Below are 24,009 nucleotides of genomic sequence, written 5' to 3'. Positions count from 1 at the left end.
GCCCTCCTGGAAATACAATGCTAAGACGCCTTCCAGCAAAATCAATCACTTACCATACCTTGTTTCTGTTGCCTAAGTACTGGTCATACCCTCGAAGTAATCCTGGCCTTTTAGCCTCTAACACATGGTTTTTCATTTCTTTCTTTAAAAAAAAAATTTATTTTTTTCAGAGAGAGAGAGAGAGCGAGCATGAGCAGGGAGGGGGATAGAGGGGAAGGGAGATACAGCCTTGCCCTGAGCAGGGAGCCCAATATGGGGCTCGATTCCAGGATCCTGGGATCATGACTAGCTAAAGGCAGACACTTAATCAACTGAGCCACCCAGGCACTCCCTAACACATAACCATTCTTGCCAATATTCATGTTGTATTCCTGGGAGTATCACTGTTCACTTGGCTGACACATCCGAAACTTTGGCCTAGCAGTTCCTTACTTTTTAAAACCTAATGATTTATTAATGTCTCCATTTTAGTTACCCTCTTTCATGGCTACCCTCTAGACCTGTGCAATCCAAACAGTAACCACTACCCACAGGTGGCTATTTACACTTTAATGAACTAAGATTAAATAAAAATTGTGAATCAGCTCCTCAGTTACACTAGCCACATTTCAAGGGCTCAAAAGCCACATGTGGCTAGTGGCTGCCATATTAGATAATGCAGATAGAGAAAATTTTTATCATTGGAGAAATTTCTATTAGATAACATAACTCATAATGTCATTCTCACCCAGAACAGCTCCACCTCAACAATATTTTAAAATGTTGTGTGTTTACAATTTTCTAGGCACTGTTCAAGGGCTGAGGATACAATGGTGAACAAAACAAGTATTGCTTATTAAGGTTTACTATACAACTATAGTAATGAAGACAGTGTGGTATTGGAAGAGGGAAAGACACACAGGTCATTAGAACAGAATAGAGAATTTAGAAATAAACCCACAAATATGCTCAAAATTTTTGTTTTTACATAGCTGTTCAATATAGGAATGATAGTGTTTTTAACAAACAGCAAATTTGATAAGCAATTCGATATTCACAGGCACACACAAAAAAGAACATATGAACCTCAGCCTAAAGTTCACACCTTTTATAAAAATTAAGATGAACTGCCGATGTAAATAGAAGGTGCAAAATGATAAAACTTTAGAAAATGTATAGGAGAAAATCTTCTGAATCTAGCACTACATAAACTTAAAAATTAATTTAAAACTTTTGCTCTACAAAAGATTCTGTTAAGAGGATGAAAAGACAAGCTAGAAACCAGGAGAAAATGTTTATAAACTATGTTTCTAACAAAGGACTCATATCTAAAATGTATAAAGAATTCTCATAATACTCCACAGTGTATATGGACCACATCTTCCTTATCCATTCATCCGTTGAAGGGCATCTTGGTTCTTTCCACAGTTTGGTGACCGTGGACATTGCTGCTATAAACATTGGGGTACAGATGGCCCTTCTTTTCACTACATCTGTATCATTGGGGTAAATACCCAGTAGTGCAATGGCAGGGTCATAGGGAAGTTCTATTTTTAATTTCTTGAGGAATCTCCACACTGTTCTCCAAAGTGGCTGCACCAACGTGCATTCCCACCAACAGTGTAAGAGGGTTCCCCTTTCTCCACATCCTCTCCAACACATCTTGCTTCCTGTCTTGCTAATTTTGGCCATTCTAACTGGTGTAAAGTGATATCTCAATATGGTTTTAATTTGAATCTCCCTGATGGCTAGTGATGATGAACATTTTTTCATGTGTCTGATAGCCATTTTCATGTCTTCATTGGGGAAGTGTCTGTTCATATCTTCTGCCCATTTTTTAATATGATTGTCTGTTTTGTGTGTGTTGAGTTTGAGGAGTTCTTTATAGATCCTGGATATCAACCTTTTGTCTGTACTGTCATTTGCAAATATCTTCTCCCATTCCGTGGGTTGCCTCTTTGTTTTCTTAACTCTTTCCTTTGCTGTGCAGAAGCTTTTGACCTTGATGAAGTCCCCAAAATTAATATACACTATGGAGTATTATGCCTCCATCAGAAAGGATGAATACCCAAGTTTTGTAGCAACATGGACGGGACTGGAAGAGATTATGCTGAGTGAAATAAGTCAAGCAGACAGAGTCAGTTATCATATGGTTTCACTTATTTGTGGAGCATAACAAATAGCATGGAGGACAAGGGGAGATGGAGAGGAGAAGGGGTTTGAGGGGAATTGGAAGGGGTGGTGAACCATGAGAGACTATGGACTCTGAAAAACAATCTGAGGGTTTTGGAAGGGTGGGGGGTTGGGGAACCAGGTGGTGGGTATTAGAGAGGGCACAGATTGCATGGAACACTGGGTGCGGTGCAAAAACAATGAATACTGTTATGCTGAAAAGAAAAAATTTAAAAAATGTATAAAGAATTCTTAGAACTCAAAAGAAAATGATCAGACAATTTAATTAGAAAATGAGCAAAATACATGAACAGACATTTTACTGAAGAGGATATACAGATGTTAAATAAGCACATGAAACAATGTTAAACATTATTAAGCATTATAGAGATGCAAATAAAACCATAATAAAATACCACCACTCACCTGCCAAAATGGAAAAAATAAAAACAGTAATAACACTAAGTGCTGATAATGGTGCAGAGAAACAGTCACTCATACATTGCTGGTAGAAATATAAAATGGTATAGCTGCTGAAGAAAACAGGTTGTCGGTTTCTTATAAAACTAAACATACCACTACTATATAACCCAGTAATTGTACTCCTGGGCATTTATCCCAGAGAAATGGGAATTTACATTCCCACAAAAACCTATACAGAGGCATTCATTGGAAATTTATTCCTAATAAATCCCTACTGGAAACCACTCAAATGTTCTTCAACAGATGACTAGAGAAGAGATAAATAGGTTAAAAATATGGTACAACCATACCCTGGAATACTACTCAACAATAAAGAGAAATATTGATTGATACATGCGATGACCTGGATGAATCTTCAGGTAACTATTGTGACTGGAAAAAAAGCAAATCTCAAAAGATTACATACTTTATGATTCTGTTCATATAACATTCTTAAAACAACAAAATTTAGAAATGGAGGACATATTAGTAGCTAAGGGCAGGGATGGGGGAGAGCAAGGGTCAGGGAGCACTTAGAAGTGGCTATGACTATAAAAACCACCATAAGAGATCCTCTCAGTAACGGAACTGTTCTGTATTCTGACTGTTATTGTCAATATTCTGGTTAGGATGTTACAATACAGTTTTGCAGGATGTTACTGCTGGGAAAAGCTGGGTGAAGGGTGAGATCTCGGTCTTAGTTTTACAACCACAGATGAATCTATAATCATAATAAGTTCAATTTTTAAAACACCAAGGAAAGTGAACATTTCAAGAAGGAGGGAGTGATTTTCTGGTCAAATGCTGCCAAGAACTCTAGAAAGATAAGAAATGAAAAATGCCTTGAAATCAGGTAACCTGATGCCCCCAGTTTTATTTTTGTTTTTCAACATTTCCTTAGCGATTTGGGGTCTCTTCTGATTCCATACAAATTTTTGGATTATTTGCTCCAGCTCTTTAAAGAATACCCATGGAATTTTGGTTTCACTTATTTGTGGAGCATAACAAATATGATGGAGGACAAGGGGTGTTAGAGGGGAGAAAGGAGATGGGGTAAATTGGAAGGGGGAGGTGAATCATAAGAGACTATGGACTCTGAAAAACAATCTGAGGGGTTTGAAGTGGCGGGGGTGTGGGAGGGTGGGGTACCAGGTGGTGGGTATTATAGAGGGCACAGATTGCATAGAGCAATGGGTGTGGTGAAAAAATAATGAATACTGTTTTTCTGAAAATAAATAAATTGAAAAAATTTAAAAAAAAAGAATGGCATTAAAAGTATAGATTGCTCTAGGCAGTGTAGACATTTTAACAATGTTTATTCTTCCGATCCAAGAGCATGGAATGGTCTTCCATCTTTTTATGTCTTCTTCAATTTCTTTCATGAGTGTTCTGTAGTTCCTTGAGTACAGATCCTTTACCTCTTTGGTTAGGTTTATTTCCAGGTATCTTATGGTTCTTGGTGCTATAGTAAATGGAATCTATTCTTTAATTTCCCTTTCTGTATTTTCATTGTTAGTGTAAAAGAAAGCCACTGATTTCTGTACATTGACTTTGTATCCTGCCGCATTACTGAATTGCTGTATGAGTTCTAGTAGTTTGGGGGTGGAGTCTTTTGGATTTTCCATATAAAGAATCATGTCATCTGTGAAGAGAGAGAGTTTGACTTCTTCTTTGCCTATTTGGATACCTTTTATTTCTCTTTGTTGTCTGATTGCTGTTGCTAGGACTTCTAATACTATGTTGAACAAGAGTGGTGAGAGTGGGCATCCTTGTCATGTTCCTGATCTCAACGGGAAGGCTGCAAACTTTTTCCCATTGAGGATGATATTTGCTATGGGTCTTTCATAGATAGATTTGATGAAGTTCAGGAATGTTCCCTCTATCCCTATACTTTGAAGCGTTTTAATCAGGAACGGATGCTGGATTTTGTCAAATGCTTTTTCTGCATTGATTGAGAGGACCATGTGGTTCTTCTCTCTTTTCTTATTAATTTGTTCTATCACATTGATTGATTTGCGAATGTTGAACCATCCTTGTAGCCCAGGAATGTATCCCACCTGGTCATGGTGGATAATCTTTTTAATGTGCTGTTGGATCCTGTTTGCTAGGATCTTGTTGAGAATCTTAGCATCCATATTCATCAGGGATATTGGTCTGAAATTCTCCTTTTTGGTAGGGTCTTTGCCTGGTTTGGGGACCAGGGTAATGCTGGCTTCATAGAAAGTGTCTGGAAGTTTTCCTTCTGCTTCAATTTTTTGAAACAACTTCAGGAGAATAGGTGTTATTTCTTCTTTGAAAGTTTGGTAGAATTCCCCAGGGAATCCGTAAGGTCCTGGGCTCTTGCTTTTTGGGAGGTTTTTGATCACTGCTTCAATCTCGTTACTAGATATTAGTCTATTCAGGTTGTCAATTTATTCCTGGTTCAGTTTTGGGAGTTTAGAGTTTTCCAGGAGTGCATCCATTTCCTCTAGGTTGCTTAGCTTATTGGCGTATAACTGTTGATAATAACTTCTGATGATTGTTTTTACTTCCTTGGTGTTAGTTGTGATCTCTCCCTTTTCATTCATAATTTTATTAATTTGGGCTTTCTCTCTTTTCTTTTGGATTAGTGTGGCCAATGGTTTATCGATCTTATTGATTCTTTCAAAAAAACAGCTTCTAGTTTCATTGATACGTTCTACTATATCTCTGGTTTCTACCTCATTGATTTCAGCTCTAATCTGGATGATTTCCCTTCTCATGTGTGGAGTTGCTTTGATTTGTTGTTGATTCTCCAGTTCTTTAAGGTGTAGAGACAGCTGCTGTGTTCTGGATTTTTCAGTGTTTTTTGAGGGAGGCTTGGATGGCTATGTATTATTTCCCCCTTAGGACCACTTTTGCTTTACTACAAAGCTGTGATCACCAAGACAGCATGGTACTGACATAAAAACAGACACATAGACCAGTGGAACAGAGTAGGGAGCCCAGATATGGACCCTCAACTCTATGGTCAAATAATGTTTGACAAAACAGGAAAAAATATACAGTGGAAAAAAGACAGTCTCTTCAATAAATGGTGTTGGGAAAACTGGGCAGCTATATGTAGAAGAATGAAACTCGACCATTGTCTTACACCGTACACAAAGATAAACTCAAAATGGATAAAATACCTCAATGTGAGACTTGAATCCATCAGAATCCTAGAGGAGAACATAGGCAGTAATCTCTTCAATATCAGCCACAGTAACTTCTTTCAAGATATGTCTCCAAAGGCAAAGGAAACAAATGCGAAAATAAACTTTTGGGACTTCATCAAAATCAAAAGCTTCTGCACAGCAAAGGAAACAGTCAAGAAAACAAAGAGGCAACCCACGGAATGGGAGAGGATATTTTCAAATGACAGTACAGACAAAAGGTTGATATCCAGGATCTATAAAGAACTCCTCAAACTCAACACACACAAAACAGATAATCATATCAAAAAATGGGCAAAAGACATGAACAGACACTTCTCCAATGAAGACATACAAATGGCTATCAGACACATGAAAAAATGTTCATCATCACTAGCCATCAGGGAGATTCAAATTAAAACCACCTTACACCAGTTAGAATAGCCAAAATTAGCAAGACAGGAAGCAAGATGTATTGGAGAGGATGTGGAGAAAGGGGAACCCTCTTACACTGTTGGTGGGAATGCAAATTGGTGCAGCCACTTTGGAGAACAGTGTGGAGATTCCTCAAGAAATTAAAAATAGAACTTCCCTATGACCCTGCCATTGCACACTACTGGGTATTTACTCCAATGATACAGATGTAGTGAAAAGAAGGGCCATCTGTACCTCAATGTTTATAGCAGCAATGTCCACGGTCACCAAACTGTGGAAAGAACCAAGATGCCCTTCAATGGACGAATGGATAAGGAAGATGTGGTCCATATATACTATTGAGTAGTATGCCCCCATCAGAAAGGATGAATACCCAACTTTTGTAGCAACATGGACGGGACTGGAAGAGATTACGCTGAGTGAAATAAGTCAAGCAGAGAGAGTCAAGTATCATATGGTTTCACTTATTTGTGGAACATAACAAATAGCATGGAGGACATGGGGAGTTAGAGAGGAGAAGGGAGTTGGGGGAACCAGGTGGTGAGTATTAGAGAGGGCACAGATTGCATGGAGCACTGGGTGTGGTGCAAAAATAATGAATACTGTTATGCTGAAAATAAATAAAAAATAAATTTAAAAAAGAAAAGAAAAATGCCCATCAGTTTTGACATTATGGAGGTTACTATGACCTGCTCAGGAGCTCTTTTGACATAAGTAAAGAGGCTGGAAACCAGATGGAAATGGGATGAGGTGTAAATAGGAGGCAAGAAAACAATGATAGTAAGAAGAGACAACTCTTTCAAGAAGTTTGGCTGAGAAAGGAATGGTAGTAGCTTGAGTAAAGTGTGGAGTTAAGCAATTTTTTGTTTTCTTTTTTTTTTTAATGGAAAAGATTGGACATGTTTAAACCTGTTGGGAAGGACCCAATGGAGAGGGAAAAATTGAACAAACAAGAAAGAGAAAGGACCATTAATAACACAAAGCTCCTGAAAGAGAGCAGACAATGGGATCAAAAGTATACATAGAGGGATAGCCATTGGAGGGAAGTGGTATCACCTTTTTCTAATGTAACAGAAGAGAATAATATGGAAGCAGATAATTTCCTCTGTGATGCTGAAAGAACTGCTGGGAACAGGGGTGGATGTGAAGATATATATATATATACACAAACACACACACACACACACACACTGGGGTTTAAGAGATGGGAAAGAATTGAAATACTTTTTCTGGAGAATGAGTTGGCCAAAGAAATTCACTGGGATTATCTGGCAGTGAAGCAGGTGCAATTAGGATTGATTATCTCAAATCTCTTATAAATCAGTATAACCTGTTGTGTGAACTTCTCTATCTGTGCTCAGGTGAAGATACAGAGAAAACGGAATTGGATTTATTAGGGTGGGGGTTTTATGAAACAAGTTTAAGGCGAGGAAGCTTAATACTGCCAAGAACATTACTGAAATGATGAACAACGGCATTTAAGCTAAGTAATGAAGGAAGTAAAAAAGAGCCCTGATAGACTGGGAGGAAATAGCTGGATCTATGGACTTTAGGAACTGAGGAGTGCTCATAGTGCTAATTGAAAATACTGGGAATAGGAGGTTGCTGCTGAAGATGGGGATGCTTGAACCCATGACTTTGGGAATGAAACCATTTCAAGTAATAGCAAGGTCTGGAGTGTAGCTATGGGTGTGTGTGATTAAGGGGAAAGAGAAGGTCTTTTGAGATGAAGAGATTAAGGAATGGAGGTGTCAGTTGGGTTAGTTTTGGAGATGCTGAAATCACTCAGGATAGGGCTAGGGCTTAAATTGGGAAGAAAAGCTGTGGATCAGGGACCAAAGTCATTAATACATAAAAAGAAGTGGCCCAAAGGATTGATGAATGGTGAAGAAGGAAAGAAGGCATATAATTAAATGGCCTCAAGTGGGTCTTTTTGTAGTTTGGGGTTTGTTTCAGGAGCACAGGGAAGTAATGATCTGAAAGCAGAAATGGGAAGCAAGCAGAACACCAGTTTCACACTTCATCTTGCTTTGAGGATAGAGAAGATTAATCCTACTCTAGAGGGCTGCAGTAGTGGCCATGTAACAGATTCAATGAAGAGTCTGAGTATATATGATAGTTTACTGGATATGGTGAAGCAATCTGTGGGTACAGAGGAAAATTTCTGGGGGTGGAGGAGTGGAGTACTGAATAAGGGGCAAGGAAGTACATGGCATTATGGGGATGGTGGTGGAATAGATACTGGGGGAGGAAGAGTAGGGATAACCAGGGTGAAGGCCTAATGGATTTAGTCTGAGCAGATCTTGGAAAATAAAAATCAAGCCTAATAACTAGAGTTCCCTCAGCATAACATCTATAGTCTCTGTCTCTTTGGACTATTATGGTGTCAAAGCCAGAGGTTATAGTTTCTGCATTGGTATGGCCTGGAGTGTCACCGGCCCCAGATGAGGTGGCTTCAGGTCTCAATCCTTGCGTCCTGGAGTTGTGATATTTCTGGTGGCGAGAATTCAACATTTTCTGACCAGCACCTTCTATCTCTCTAGTCTTTATGTTTTTATCATCACTAAAATTATTCTTCTAACTCAATTAACTCTTTAGTCCTTTGGCCCTTTCATTATTTCCCATGCAAACTATCAGCACTGTCTTCTTCATTTCCACCCCAGACAACTATCTTACTAATGTTTTCAACCTCCCTTGCCACTAGTTCATCCATTGTACTTTCATAATAGCAGAAGCCTGAACCTAAGTCAAAGCAAAATGTCTGCCTCCTATGCATGGAGATGGACTTCGGTCTCAGATGGGGTTTCACACTGCCATGCATCTTTTCTGGGCCCTTCATCAGCATTCCCTCCCATTCACCCAAGAAGACAGTTTGGGTCTTTATCAGTTTTGCTAAGTCCCTTTTCTCCTGCCTCCCAGAAGATAACCTGGACTTCCACTTTACCATAAATAAAGAGACGAGAAATAACCTCAACTTCCTTCTGTCCAAACTGATACAACCCTCCTAGACTTACAGGCATCTGTCTAACTTTAAGCATGACATCTATGTTCTGTATACTCCTTCCTTCCTAAGAAGTTGTTGAAAACCCTCCCTTCCTGTCCCCCAGCTCTATCTTCAACCTCTTCTTCTCTACTAGCTTCTCTTTGTCTCAAACACACACACACACACACACACACACACACACACACACCATACACACATACACTGCTGGGTATAAGTAGATCAAGTATCATTCATCTTAAAAAAAAAAACAAAGTCTCTTTTCGAAAATGTATGTCTCATATTTTATTCAAAATTAAGTCTGTTGTAGCTGAATTAATTACATTTCCACTGCACAAAAACTTGTGGGGAGGCGGGTAGGAAGGAAGAGAAAGGAAGTTAATAAAAAGAAAAGGAATGGAAGGGGAGGAGAAGAGAAGATAAGACAAGACAAGAAAAGAAAACAAGCAAAGAAGAGAGAAGGATTCTGACAGTATAGGAAATAATGTTTCACCACAGCCTGTAGGAATATCAAGCAGATATTGTAATGATGTTTGCACAGAACATTAATTATCATGGCAAAGTGTTTATAACATATTTTAATTGAAAAACAAATTACAGAACAATATGAATGGTTTGATAACATTTCTGTAAAAATGTACATGTATGTGTGTTGTATAAGGCAGTGATGGCCCAGAGAGAGAAATGCCAAAATGTTACCCATGATTATTTCTGGTTTGTGAGATACCTTTGATTCACCAGTATTTTCTAAGTCTTCTACATTAAACATGTAAATTTTGTAATAAGGAAAAAAAAACCTCCCTAGACACTAGATCATTCCCTCTCCATAGCTACAACTTATATCTCCTTTTTTCCTTCAAATCTAAACTTTTTGAATAGTCTCTACTCACTCTTTCCATTTCTTCCCTCTCCAGTACCTCAATTGTTTGCAATATGGCCTGAATTCCCACCACCTACTGAAACCTTTCTCACCAAGGTCACCGAAGACATCTTTTTTGCTAACCTACTGGATATTTTCTGTACGTATCTGACCTACCCAAGTTGTTGGCCTGGTTGGTACTATATTATGGATTACTCTGTGCTTCTTTGCACTCCTTCATCTCTCGGGTCCCAGGATCACACTGTTCCCAGGTTTCCTAGCAACAAAGGTGTGAACTGAAGAGGCAGCCAAATCTGGGTTTAAATCCTGGCTCTGTCAGTGACTAGCAGCATAAACTTGGACTTAAGGTCTCTTGGGTTCAGTTTTCTTCTCGGAGCATGATAATACCTACTTCATAAAGTTTTTTTCAGGATTAAATGAGCTGATGCTGATGAAACATGTTAGCAGTTAGCAAGGTACCTGGCAAGTGGTAGTAAGTGATAATAGTAGCATTAGTAGAATTATTCTTCTTCTAACTTCTCTGAATTTTCTTCCTAGGTTCCCCTTTAAATGTCAGTGCTCTCAAGGGCTCTGTCCTGGGTTTTGTTCTTTTCTGATGTTAATCCCTGTCCTTGGGTGATCTCATCTATGTTCATGGCTTTAACTACTACCATACATTGATAAACTGTCAAATCTGTACACTCATCCAGACCTTTCTCCTGAGTTCCAGACTCCACTAACCATCTGCCTGAGGTTCACCACTTGAATGTCTCCTACCAGAATTTTAGAGATGAGAGGATTGTGTAGATCAGTGGATATCAACCAAGGACTGCTTTGTTAGGAGTCATTTTTAGTGGTCATGGTTGGTCGTCTTGTGGAGGGTGTGTGTCCCATTGAAATCAAGTATGTAGAGGCCAGGGAATGCAGATAAACATCCTACAATACACAGGACAGCCTCTCCCAACAAAGAATTTCCTGGCCCCAAATGTCAATAGTGTCAACGTTGAGATTCCCTGGCGCAAATAACCTCTAAAAGCTCGGTTCTGACATTTTGTAGGAACATTCAAGTGACGATGAACAGGGACTAGAGAAAGAGGTGGCATGATTAAGATTACAAGGGGTTTCAGTGACAGAGTGGTCATTGATCTCATCCTCCTCATTGCTTGCTTGCCTTCCACCCCTCTTGCTGTTTTTCTTCTGCTTCCTTTGTAAATTCTTCTTCTTGTATCTATTCCTTAGATCCATCCCTTCAGTCTTCTGTCCTCATCTCTGCCCCTCTCAACATCTCTCCCTAGTTCCATGATCTCAACTAGTTCCATGGCTACAACTGCAACCTATGAGCTGCTGACTTTTAGGTCTCTGTTTCCAGACCAGACTTCGATCTCTAAAGGTCCAGATTCATAGAACCTCATAACTATCTCCATACTATTATTCAGAATACCTTCTGAACATCATTCCAGAATATGTTATGTTATTCCCCGTGCTCTCTGCTTTACTTACATAGCTGTGTACTGTCTCATGTTCCAGACCAAATTTTCATTTTTTTCTTTCAAAATTTACCCGTCTAGTATTCCAGTTCCTGGAGTCCTGGCAGATGGCAAGTTCATATATATACTTGTCAAGTGAGTTAGTATGTTTGAGACACAGCACTGTTTTTGAGGAATTAATATAAGGCTATTTAATTAATTTATTTATGATTTTATTAAATATTCTATTTATTTATTTGAGACAGAGGGAGAAAGTGCAACAGTGGGGGCCAGGGAGAGGCAGAGGAAGAGAAAGAAGCAGACTCCCTGCTGAGCGGGGAGGCTGATATGGGGCTCAATTCCAGGACCCTGAGATCATGACCTGAGCTGAAGGCAGATGCTTAGCTGATTGAGGCACCCAGGAGCCTCTATATAAGGCTGCTTTAGGAGACATAACTGATTAAACTTTATCCTGGTTCTGTCATTAACTGACTATGTGACATTGGGTAATTTAGTTTCATTTTCTGGACCTCAGTTTCCTTATCAGCAAGTTGATAGAGTTAGATGAAAACAGATTCCATAATATGTCTGATTATAAAAATTACCAGAACTACTTGTTAAAAATAAAAATTTCTAGGCATGTCTCCAAAGGTTGTTATGTCATAGATTTAAATAAGTAAAATGCCCTGTGTCAACTGTACCTGCAACAGACAAACTCAAGTGCAAAAATCCAACTGCAAAAGTCAGTATTATCCTTCCAGTCCAGCTCTGTCCCTTCCCAGAGGACCCAACACACTTCTGCACTCCTAGCACTAATGTCTCCCCATATCCCCCCACCACTCCATAGCTGCAGGAGAGATCACATCTGTTGGGGTTAAGAGTGAGTAAAATCAGGGAAAGCTTCATGGTAGAGGCTGCTGGAGCTAGGCCTTGAGGAAAAGTGCAGAATTTCACCAGAGGTGAAGAGAAAGAACTTTGCAGAAAGAAGCCATGGTGTGAATTTATTTACTCAAATGGTGTTTAGCTGGAAACTACTATGTGCTAGGTTCTAAGAGTAAGGATTTGGTTAGAAGGACATGGGCTTTGGAGTCAGAGGGACCTGGGTTCCTAAGACCTGTTTGTTGTACTCTCATCCACCCCACCTCCCTCACTGCCTACAGCAGCCTTCCGCTCTCCTCAAGAGTTAGGTTCCATTCCTGCTCTCACTGCACAAAAACAGTTTACAATGGGCAGCCATGTTGCTTTACAGTCTGTCCAATCCCTGCACCCCAACATCAGAGGCCTGTTTTAGTGACTCTGGAATTTGTCTGTAGCAACTTCGCCTGAAGTATGCAAACTCAGGTGCAAAACTTTGAGTCTCTCATCCCTAATCTCTGATCAGGAAATGTCTCTCAGGGCCTACTTGCACAGGTTGCTGCCACAACACCCCCCCCTCCCTCACGCCTCTGTGCACATGGGCAGTAGCCTGTGGCAGCCATGTTGTCTCCTTTTTCTGGTGGAGTGCCTGTGGTCATGCGGTTACCAGGGGCTGCATGTGTTTGTGAAGTTTTCTGCTCTATCCTACCAGTATTAGGTGTGAAAAGGTTTGTAGTTATGGTAAACCTACAGTTTGTTGTCCCAAGGTGGGCTGTAAAAGTGGCACTATTAATCATTACACTCTGATAAGAGTGATCATATATTAAGACTTGCCCCACAGGGAAGTAAGTCACAGTAAGTCATTCTATTTATACCCTTATAAGGAGTCTCAACACCAGGGTACACAATTAGGGGTGAAAATCTTCATATGAAAGCAGGGAATCTGGCCTAGAAAGGCAGTTTCAACCTCTTGGTGATAAGTCTGAGTATATTTCATTTGTGTTCTCCAGGACTGGCTTATAATTTGCTTGCAGGAAAAGTGGAGTCAAAAATCAGGGTGTAATGCCCAGTCTCCCTGGTCTGCCTATGATATATATATTCAAAGGGTGACAATTGATGTTTACCAGAAAGGGCTCCTTTGGGCCAATGAGTCTACCTTAGGTCATGGTAGTTATAAGTATTAAGAAAGTTTAGGAAGTTGAATTTTAAAACCCAAAGAGATTGAGTAGTTATAACAACAACAACAACAATAACCGGTGAAATTGGAGTTCCAGCACCAGGGAGATCCTACTTTGGCTAGCCTGTGAGCTGGAGGTCCAAGCATAGGAGGTAGGGTGGGATGGCCAGTGATTTGGGTTTCAGTGAGGTAGAACCCTTGCCACTGCAGGTCTTGGCCACAAGTCAGTAGCGACCCCATCCATTCCCACTCCTGTGGTCTGATGGATACAGCAGCTTCTGTGGTCTTGCCCATGCCTGTAGCTGACAGACTCCCAGCCCACCAAAGGACATGGTGCCTTTGGGGTGCAGGCTTGGTGGGTCAGGAGGAATGCTGGTAGCTCAGATGTGAAAAGGGCTGTGAGGAGCTATGAGGGCCCAAGAAATCTGGTCCGCATGGATGCTAGCTAGGCCACCTCAACTTTAGATCATGGACCCACAGAGTTCTGGGCATCTTGTGTGACTCCTCTTTCCCAATTGTATGAGATGCTACCTGGCACTGGCAACAACAGATAAAGGCCTTGGAACAGGAGTTAGTATGGACTCCTGATGAGACAAGTGGAAGAGTCAGAACCCAAGGAGTGCTCTTCATTCTACAAAATCCCAATAATGGAAATGAGAAAGGGTAAAATAACCTCCCACATTTGGTCAAAAGGAAGTGTTCAATACTAGGAATTTTCTGTCCCTTTTTAGAAGTCTTGTGTATATAAAGGCTGCTCTTAAAAGAAAACTTACTTGGTTACATCTACATTGGCTTCTTGATGTGAGGACTCTTGCCAGTTTTTTTCTTTCTAAAGATTAAATTAAAAAAATTTGAGATAAATCTCACTATTTTAACCATTTAAAAAATATTTATTTATTTATTTATTTATTGAGCATGAGTGGGAAGGGCAGAGGGAGAGGGAGAGAGAATCTCAAGCAGACTCCTTGCTGAGGGCAGAGCCAGATGCTGGGATCATGACCTGGGCCAAAACCAAGTCAGACACTTAATCAACTGCACCACCCAGGTGCTCCTGAGCATATGCTTTTCAATTCTCTTAAGTGTATACCTTGGAGTGGAATTGCTGTGTCATACGGTAACTCTATGTTTCACTTTTTGAAGAACTGCCAAAGTTTTTTCCATAGTGGCTGTACCATTTTGCATTCCCAACAGCAATGTATGAGGGTTCTAATTTCTCCACATTCTCACTGACAATATCGTGGTATTTTCCATTTCTTTTATTATAACCAATCTAATGGATGTATCTCATTTTGGTATTGATTCACGTTTTCCAAATGACTAATGATCTTTGCATGTGTTTACTGGTCATTTGTATATCATCTTTGGAGATGTGCCTTTTCAAATTTTTTGTCTATTTTTAAATTAGTTTGCTTGCCAATTTATTGTTGAGTGGCAAGTGTTCTAATATATTTTGTATACTAGACCATTACTGACTATGTGATTTGTAAATAGTTTCTCTAATCCAGTGAGTTGCCTTTTCACTTCCTTGATGGTGTCCTTTGATGTAGAAAAGGTTTTTTTCTCTCTTTTTTAAAATCCATATTCCATATAATTAACTTCAGTGTAATACTAGTTTCAGGCATACAATATAATGATTCTACACTTCCATACAACACCTGGTGCTCATCATGACAACTGTACTCCTTAATCCCCATCACCTATTTCACTCCATCCCCCCACATACCTCCCTTCTGTTACCGTCAGTTTGTTCTCTGTATTTAAGAGTCTGTTTCTTGATTCCTCTCTCTCTCTCTCTCTCTTCCCTGTGTTCATTTGTCTTGTTTCTTAAATTAGACATGAGTGAAATCATGTGGTTCTTTTCTTTCTCTCACTGACCTATTTCACTGAGCATAGTACTCTCTAGCTCCATCCATGTCATTGCAGATGGCAAGATTTCATTATTTTTAATGGCTAAATAATATTCCATTGTATCTACATAACACATCTTCCTTCTCCATTCATCAGTCGATGGACACTTGAGTTGTTGCCGTTATTAGGCTATTGTAGATAATGTCGTTATAAACACTGAGATATATGTATCCCTTGAAATTAGTCTTTTTATATTCTTTGAGCAAATACATAGTGGTGCAATGGCTGTATGGTAGGATAATTCTATTTTTACATTTTTGAGAAAATCGCATACTGTTTTCCAGAGTAGCTGTACCAGCTTGCATTTCCAAAAACAGTGCAAGAATGTTCCCCTTCTCCATATCCCCACCAAAACCTGTTGTTTCTTCTGTTGTTGATTTGGCCATTCTAACAGGTGTGAGGTGGTGTCTCCTTATGGTTCTGATTTGTATTTCCCTGATGAAGAGTGATGTTGAGCATCTTTTCATATGTCTATTGGCCATCTGTATATCTTCTTTGAAAAAATGTCTACTGATATCTTCTGCCCATTTTTGATTGGATTATTCATCTTTTGGGAGTTGAGTTTTTAAGTTCTTTATATATCTTGGATACTAACCCATTATCAGATATATCATTTGAAAATATCTTCTCCCATTCTCTAGAGTGTCTTTTGGTTTTATTGATTGTTTCCTTTGCTGTGCAGAAGCTTTTTATTTTGACGTAGTCCCAATCGTTTATTTTTGTTTTTGTTTCTCTTGTCTCAGGAGAACTATCTAGAAAGAAGTTCTTATGGCCAATGTTAAAGAGGTTACTGCCTGTGTTCTCCTTTAGGATTTTTATGGTTTCAGGTCTTATATTTACATATTTAATCCATTTTGAATTTATTTTGTGTATGGTATAAGAAAGTGGTCCAGTTTTGGGGCACCTGGGTGGCTCAGTTGGTTGAATGTCTGACTCTTGATTTTGGCTCAGGTCATGATCTCAGGGTTGTGAGATCAAGCCCTGTGTCAGGTTCTACACTTATTGCAGAGTCTGCTTGAAATCCTCTCTCTCCCTCCGCCCTTCCCCCTGCTAACACTCACTTTCTCTTTCTGTCTCTAAAATAAATAAAAATAAAAATTTTTAAGAAAGTGATCCAGCTTCATTCTTTTGCATGTTGCTGTCTAATTTTCCCAACACCATTTTTTGAAGAGACTGTCTTTTTCCCACTGGATATTCTTTCCTGCTTTGTCAAAGATTAATGGACCATATAGTTGTGGGTTCATTTCACTAATGGAGTCCAGTTTATTTTTTGTTCAGTTGCTTGTCCTTTTGGTATCTTATTTACAAAATGACTGCCTAATTCAAAGTATGGAAATATATTGCCTATGCTTTCTTCTAAGAGTGTTTTAGTGTTACTTCTTACATTTAGGTCTTTGATTAACTTTGAACTAATTTTTGCATATTATGTCAGGTAAGGGTCCAAATTATCATTTTTTTGAATGTGAATATTCATCTATTCCAGTACCATTTGGTGAAAACTGTTCTTTTTCCATTGAATGGTCTTTGCATCCTTGTTAAAAATCAGCTGCCCATAAATGTATGAGTTTATTTCTGGATTCTAAATTTTGTCCATCAATCTACAGGTCTGTCCTTAAGACAGTAACCCACTGTTTTGATTCTTCTAGGTTTGTAGAAAGTTTTGAAGTTGGGAAGTATTAGTCCCCAGCTTTCTTATTCCTTTTCAAGATTGTTTTTGCTATTCTGGGTTCCTTGCATTTCCATGTGAATTTTAACAGCGGATTATCCATTTCTCCAGAAAAGTCATTTGGAATTTTGATAATGACTACATTGAGTCTGTAGATTAATCCAGTGAATATTGCCATCTTGAGAATATTAAGTTTTCTAATTCATTAACATGGGATGCCTGTTAGAACTAGAAGGAAGATCATCAAATAACAGAAGGCCTGAACAATACTATAAGATCTAACAGACACCTAGAGAGCACTCCACCCGACAACAATAGAATAAATATTCTTCTTAAATGCACATTAAACATTCTCCAGGATAGGGGTACCTGAGTGGTTCAGGTGGTTAAGCATCAGCCTTTGGCTCAGGTCACGATAGCAGGGTCCTGGAATCTAGCCCCACGCCAGGCTCCCTACTCAGTGGGGAGTCTGCTTCTCCCTTTCCCTCTGCTCCTCCCCTGCTGCTGCTCTTTTTCTCTCTCTCTCTTTCAAAATAAATAAATAAAATCCTTTAAAAAGAACATTCTCCAGGATAGATCACATATTAAACAATAAGTTTCAATACATTTTAAGAGATTGAAATCATATAAAATATGTTCTATTGCCATAATGGAATGAAATTAGTAATCAATAATAGAATAAAATATGGAAATTCACAATTAAGTGGAAACTAAACAACACAGTAGATAATGAGTCAAAGAAATCGCAAAGTAAATTAGAAAGTACTCTGAGATGAATGATAACACAAAAGATGAAAACACCTGGGATGCAGGAAAAGCAGGGCTCAGAAGGAAGTTTACAGCATTAAAATACCTACATTTTAAAAGAAATATCTAAAATCAATAACCTAATTTTCCACCTTAAGAGAATAGAAAAACAAGAGGAATCTAACCCCAAAGGAAGCAGAAGAAAAGTAATAATAAAGATTAGGACATAAATGAATTAAAGAAAAGGAAATAATAGAGAAAATCAAGTAAACCAAAAGTTCTTTCTTTGAAAAGAACAGCAAAACTGACAAACTTTTATCTAGACTGACCAAGGGAGAAAAAAGACTCAAATTACTAAAATCAGGAATCAAACTCAAGCCATTTCTACCAAGTTTACAGAAATCTTTAAAAAAGATTATGAGCGAATACTATTAACAAATGCACACCAAAAAATTGGACAGTTAATGTAGTTTATAGTATTGTTCAAGGTTTATAGTATTCTTAAGTTCTTCTATTTTCTTGACAATCTTCCCTTAATTTGTTCTCTCCATTACTAATAGTGGGGTATTGAAATTTTCAACTATTATTGTAGAACTATTTCTCATTTCAGTTCTGTCAAGTTTTGCCTCACATATTTCAAAACTCTATTGTTAGGGGAAGTTGTGTTTATAATTCTTATATATTTTCAAAAGTTTTACATTTTTATCATTATATATTCTTCTTTGTCTCTTAAAACAATTTTGTCTTAAATAAGATTTGTTTGATATTAGTATAGCCACTCTAGCTCCCTTTGGATTATTATTTGCATGAATATCTTTTCCCATCTTTTATATTCAACTTACTTGTGTTTGGTTAAAATGAGTCTTTTATAGGCAGCACATACCTGGAACATGTTTTTTTTTTTCTTTCCATGCTGTTATTCTTTGTTTTTTGCGAGTTCAATCCACTTGCATTTGTAATTACCAATAAGGAAAAACTTCCTTCTGCCATTTTGCTATTAATGTTTTTGTTCATCAATTTCTTTATTACCAAATTATTTTGTGTTTATTAGCTATTTTCTAGTGTAACATTTTAATTCCCTAGTCATTTCTTTTAATACATATTTTGAGATATTTTCTTGGAGGTTGCCCTGGGGATCACAAGTAACATTCTAATCTATAATAATCAAGACCTGGAAAACTTCTAGCTATCTAGAATGAAGGCCGACAATAGTAAGTACATATTTAAATCTCTGTGATCCCTCCCTCCCCCTGAGGGAGTTGTACAAAGTTCAGGTGTAAATGTTCAAAGGGTCCCCAAGTCTATGGATCCTGTTCATGTCCCATCTTGAGAATTTTTCAAGAGTTATGAATCTGGCAGATTAAGCATTCACTGGCAACATCAACTGTTATCTGACTAAAATGTTCTCAACAATGTTTTCCCAGTTTGTTTCTCAGTAGTTTTCAAGTTTGTTTGCTAGATGGTTCATATCCTGCAAATTTCTCATCGAGCTTTATTTCAGAAAGACTGGAGAGACCAAAGGACAGTCTTGGTATCTCTGTAGCCTATGTGATAGTAGGAACATTGAGATTTCTCTCATTATCTTATCCTTTTTTTTGTTTTCTCACAGTCTGATACTTTAACTGCATTTTGCTCAAAGTTTCATAGAGGTCATCTGGAATAATCAGGTAATCTTTAATTTGTTGAACCAATTAAACTTGGGTGAGAGTACTCTGTTAAGCATTCTGGCTGGCCAAGGCATTTCCTTTTGTTCCATGGGTTCGATCCTTAGTATGTTTCAACTTTAATTACAGCCACTTCCATGGAGATGAGCAACTGTTAGAAAACCCTGTTGCTTGTATAGCATGCCAAATAACAAACCACACCAAAGGCATATCTCTTTTTTGTGTATATGTTAGTCTTTTGCTTCCTTGCTATTTGGTAGGCTGTAAGTTTACTAGTTATGCTAACTTGACCCCAGGAAGGAAATTGAATTCAAAAAGCTGTTGGAAAGTAGTGACAGCATACCTAACTTGAGAGAATATACTTAGTTAATCTCAAGATATGACTTGTTTACAAAGAATTCTTAGTCTGTGTTTTGTAGAGATGTTTCAAGGTAATAAGAGATAGACAGGTATGGGTGTTGGGTTGCTCAGTTCGTTAAGTGCCTTTGGCTCAGGTCATGATCCCTGGGTCCTGGGATCAAGCCCTGTGTCAAGTTCCCTACACATCGGGGAGTCTGCTTCTCCCTCTCCCTCTTCCACCCCCCCCCCAACTTGTACTCTCCCTTTCTCAAATAAATTTTAAAAAGTGATAGAAAGAAAGACAGGTAAAGTTCTTGGGTTAAATTTAAGCAATCATGAAGTTCTCTTCTCTCTGGAAGAGGAAATAAGTTATGACACCAAAATGTACAAGTGGCCAATAAACACATGAAGACACTCAACAACATTAGTCATAAGGGAAATTCAAATCAAAACCACATTGAGATACTACTTCACATCCACAAGGATAGCTATAATCAAAGAGGATAAGTGTGAGGATGTGGAAATAGAAACCCTATACACTGCTGGTAGGAATGTAAAATGGCATAGTCACTGTGGAATAGTTTGGTAGTTTCTCAAAAGGTTAAATATAGAGTTATATGATCTAGCAATTCATGTCCTAGGGGTATACCTAGGAGAATTAAAAATGTATGTCCACACAAAACCTTCTGCATTAATGTTTATAGTAACATTATTCATATTAGTTAAGTTGGAAACAACCTAAATGTCCATCAACTGATTAATGGTTAAACAAAACATGGTATATGCATACAATGGAATATTCTTTAGCAAGAAAAGTAATGAAATACTGATGCATACTACAACATGAATGACCTTAAAGCATAATAGGTGAAAAAAGCCAGACACAAAAGCCCACGTATTGTTTGATTCTATTGACATGAAAAGTCCAGTATATACAAATCCATAGATATGGAAGGTAGAATAATGGTTGCCTATGGTTAGGGGAAAGAGGGACTAAAAAGTGACTGGTAATGAGTATGGCTTTGCTTTGGGGATCATGAAAAACTTTGGGAATTAGTGGTGTGGTGATGGTTGCAACAAATTTGTGAATATACTAAAAACCACTGCATTATACATTGAATGAGGATAAATTTTATGATATATGAATTGTATCCCATTAAAAAAATATATTTTGTTTATTTATTTGAGAGAGAGAGAGTGGAATGATTTAGAGGGAGAGGGAGAAAAATCCTGAAACAAACTCTGCACTGAACACAGAGCCCTTTGTGGGGCCCAATCCCACAACTGTAAGATCATGACTTGAGCTGAAACCAAGAGTTGGACCCTTAACTGACTGAGCCACTGAGGCACCCCAATTGTATCTCAATTTTTTTTAGATTTTATTCATTTGACAGACAGAGATCACAAGCAGGCAGGAGGCAGGCAGAGAGAGAGGAGGAAGTAAGGTCCCCGCTGAACAGAGAGCCTGACGCGGGGCTCGATCCCAGGACCCTGGGATCATGACCTGAGCTGAAAGCAGAGGCTTTAACGCACTGAGCCACCCAGGTGCCCCTGTATCTCAATTTTTAAAAAGAGTATGACTCCTATAGATGGTAACATATGCTGAGGAGAGAAGCTGCAGTTAATAGGAAGTGAGTCTGAAAGCAAAGAAATGTTGAGTGCTTTGTGGAAAGAATTTGAATTGCATGAGGTACCATGAGGTAGAAAGGTGACTCCAAGATCAAACGTAGCTGCAGCTACTGCCCTTAGACAAGAGAGATATGTTTAATTACTGTGTAGAGAGAAAGGTAGAGATATATTTAACTGGGTAGAGATATGTTTAGGTACTGAGTGGAGAGAATTAATCTCTGATTTTCTTTATATTTCTTTTTTGATTTTTTAAAAAGATTTTGTTTATTTATTTTTCAGAGAGAGAGATCACAAGCAGGCAGAGAGGCAGGCAGAGAGAGAGGGATAAGTAGGCTCCCCGCTGAGGAGAGAGCCCGATTTGGGGCTCAATCCCAGGACCCTGGGATCATGACCTGAGCTGATGGCAGAGGCTTTAACCCACTGAGCCACCGAGGTGCCCCTTTCTTTATATTTCTAAGATAAAACTCCAAGAACTGTTTCTTTTATGTATAAACAGGAAAAAATAATATAATCTGAGGGTGACTCAGAATGATAGGACTGTGGATAGTAACTTTGAGTTGATCAAAGGCTAACTCTGTAGTAACCTCTGAAGGCAGAGATCAGGGATGCCAAATTTTGTCATGTCATAGTAGGTGGAAGTTAACTCCAAAAAGTTGGGGATCCACCACCTGCAATATCCTTTAGATCTGTTAAGTTTTCTTTTGGTAACAGGATGAGGGCAGTTTTGAATGGCTGTATTTCTACTCAGAGGGATTTTTCCTCCCAGGATACATCGGGGCTTAGACAGTGAATCTGAGTCTAACAAAATTGTAATTTATTTTTACAAATTGTATGTCCTTTCATAGACCACATTCCTAAGAGATAAAGAGAGCCCTCCTGAGAAGAGATTAGATCAGGTGGATATAAGAGCAACTCAGCTGCAGGTTGGATTAAGGTAGAGGGACAGACAAGTTGTAAGTCTTGGAGATTATGATTGAAAACCCGAGATAAGTATGAAGGGGCTTCAGTGCAGTCTTGTGGCATCAAAGTCCAGGTGTATTGCTGTTTTTCCCACATTAAGGTGAAAGGGTATTGGAAATCAGGATGTAAAGGATCACCAAAGAAAATAGAACAGACATCTACTACTCTGAAGTGTGTTAAATTTGAAGGATAGAAACCAGGACAGTGTTTGGGTTGGGAACTGTAGGGAAATGTGGGCAATACTATATGATTTATAATCCTTATGTCTTGTACAAAGCGGTACCTATGTCCATTAGTCTGTCTTTTACTGGATGGTTAGGAGTTTTGCAGGCACTAGCACAAAGAATGATTAAATTAACAATAAAATCTGCCAAAATGGTCACTCTCCCTCTAGTGCTTTAGGTTTTAGGGGATACTGGCCAATTCCACCAGAGACATTGTGGGGTCAATATTGATTTGTAAAGGTTCTATCTATGTCCTTTATTTTCCCATGACTGCAGATGAGGGAACCCAGAGGATATTGGGTACTGAAGAAATTAAATTAGAAAACAGAAGTAATTTTAAGGGGACTCAGGAATAGGCTTTAAGTGGTACTCCGGTAGTTGACGGAAGCTACCATAAGATGGCATGCTGAGTTATCAGACTCTAAGAGATCAAGAAAAGGCCTTTGGGTACACCTCTAATAGTAGTTCCCCATTGTGCCCAAAGATCCATTTTCAATAGGTTGGGGAGGGTAGAAGGACTGCAGTAAAAGGCATATTGAGAAGTTAAGCATCCCTAAGAAATAAGCAAATGGTTAGAAGAGAAGGAGAAAATGTGTTCAATGGGTATGGCCCACCTGAGATTTTTTTAGTAACCTGGCAGAGGGTAGTGGGAAACTAAAGGCAATTAAAGGTAATGAGTATGGCTCAGTGTCTACTAAAAATTAGATTGAATGATCATTTATGAACATATAAAGTTATTTCTCTTTGCTGATCCAAAGGCAATTGGAAAAAGTGGAGGATGCCTTTCTTTGGGGAGGGAAATCACTTTGTTTCTTTTAAAAATGTTTAATTTTGATTTTATGTTAATTACACTATAGTTAAATAACACTGTTTCATTAGATTCACTATATTGATTCAACAATTCCATATATTACTCAGTGCTCATCAAGGTAAGTGTACTGTGAATCACCTTCACCTATTTCTCCCATGCCCCTACCTACCTCCCCTCTGCTGACCATCAGTTTGTTCTCTTTAGTTAAGAGTCTGTTTTTTGGTTTTTCTCTTTTTACCCCTTCATTCGTTTGTATTGTTTCTTAAATTCTACATATGAGTGAAATCATGTGATACTTGTCTTTTTCTGACTCACTTAGCATTGAACTCTCTAAATTGATCCATGTTGTTGCAAATGGCAATATTTCATTATTTTTGTGGTTCAATACATACATACATACATACATACATACATACCACTTCTTTATCCATCCATCTATCAATGTGCACTTGACCTGCTTCCAGAATTTATCTATTTAAATAATGCTACAATAAATGTAAGAG

General features: G+C 38.5%; 1 pseudogene across 1 annotated transcript in view; it reads left to right on the top strand.

Annotated features, from left to right (window-relative positions):
• The window catches only part of LOC309855876 (NACHT, LRR and PYD domains-containing protein 12-like), a 64,020-nt pseudogene extending 52,855 nt beyond the window's left edge, over positions 1-11,165 (top strand). The window contains exon 15 of the transcript in view: positions 11,118-11,165. The product of the transcript in view is annotated as an NACHT, LRR and PYD domains-containing protein 12-like (transcript). The remainder of the gene's footprint in view (positions 1-11,117) is intronic.
• The last annotated feature ends 12,844 nt before the right edge of the window (positions 11,166-24,009 follow it).

The sequence above is a fragment of the Mustela nivalis genome, assembly GCF_964662115.1.
Source record: "Mustela nivalis genome assembly, chromosome: X".
In the NCBI taxonomy this organism is placed as follows: Eukaryota; Metazoa; Chordata; class Mammalia; order Carnivora; family Mustelidae; genus Mustela; species Mustela nivalis.
This window is presented reverse-complemented; position numbering and strand designations above follow the sequence as displayed.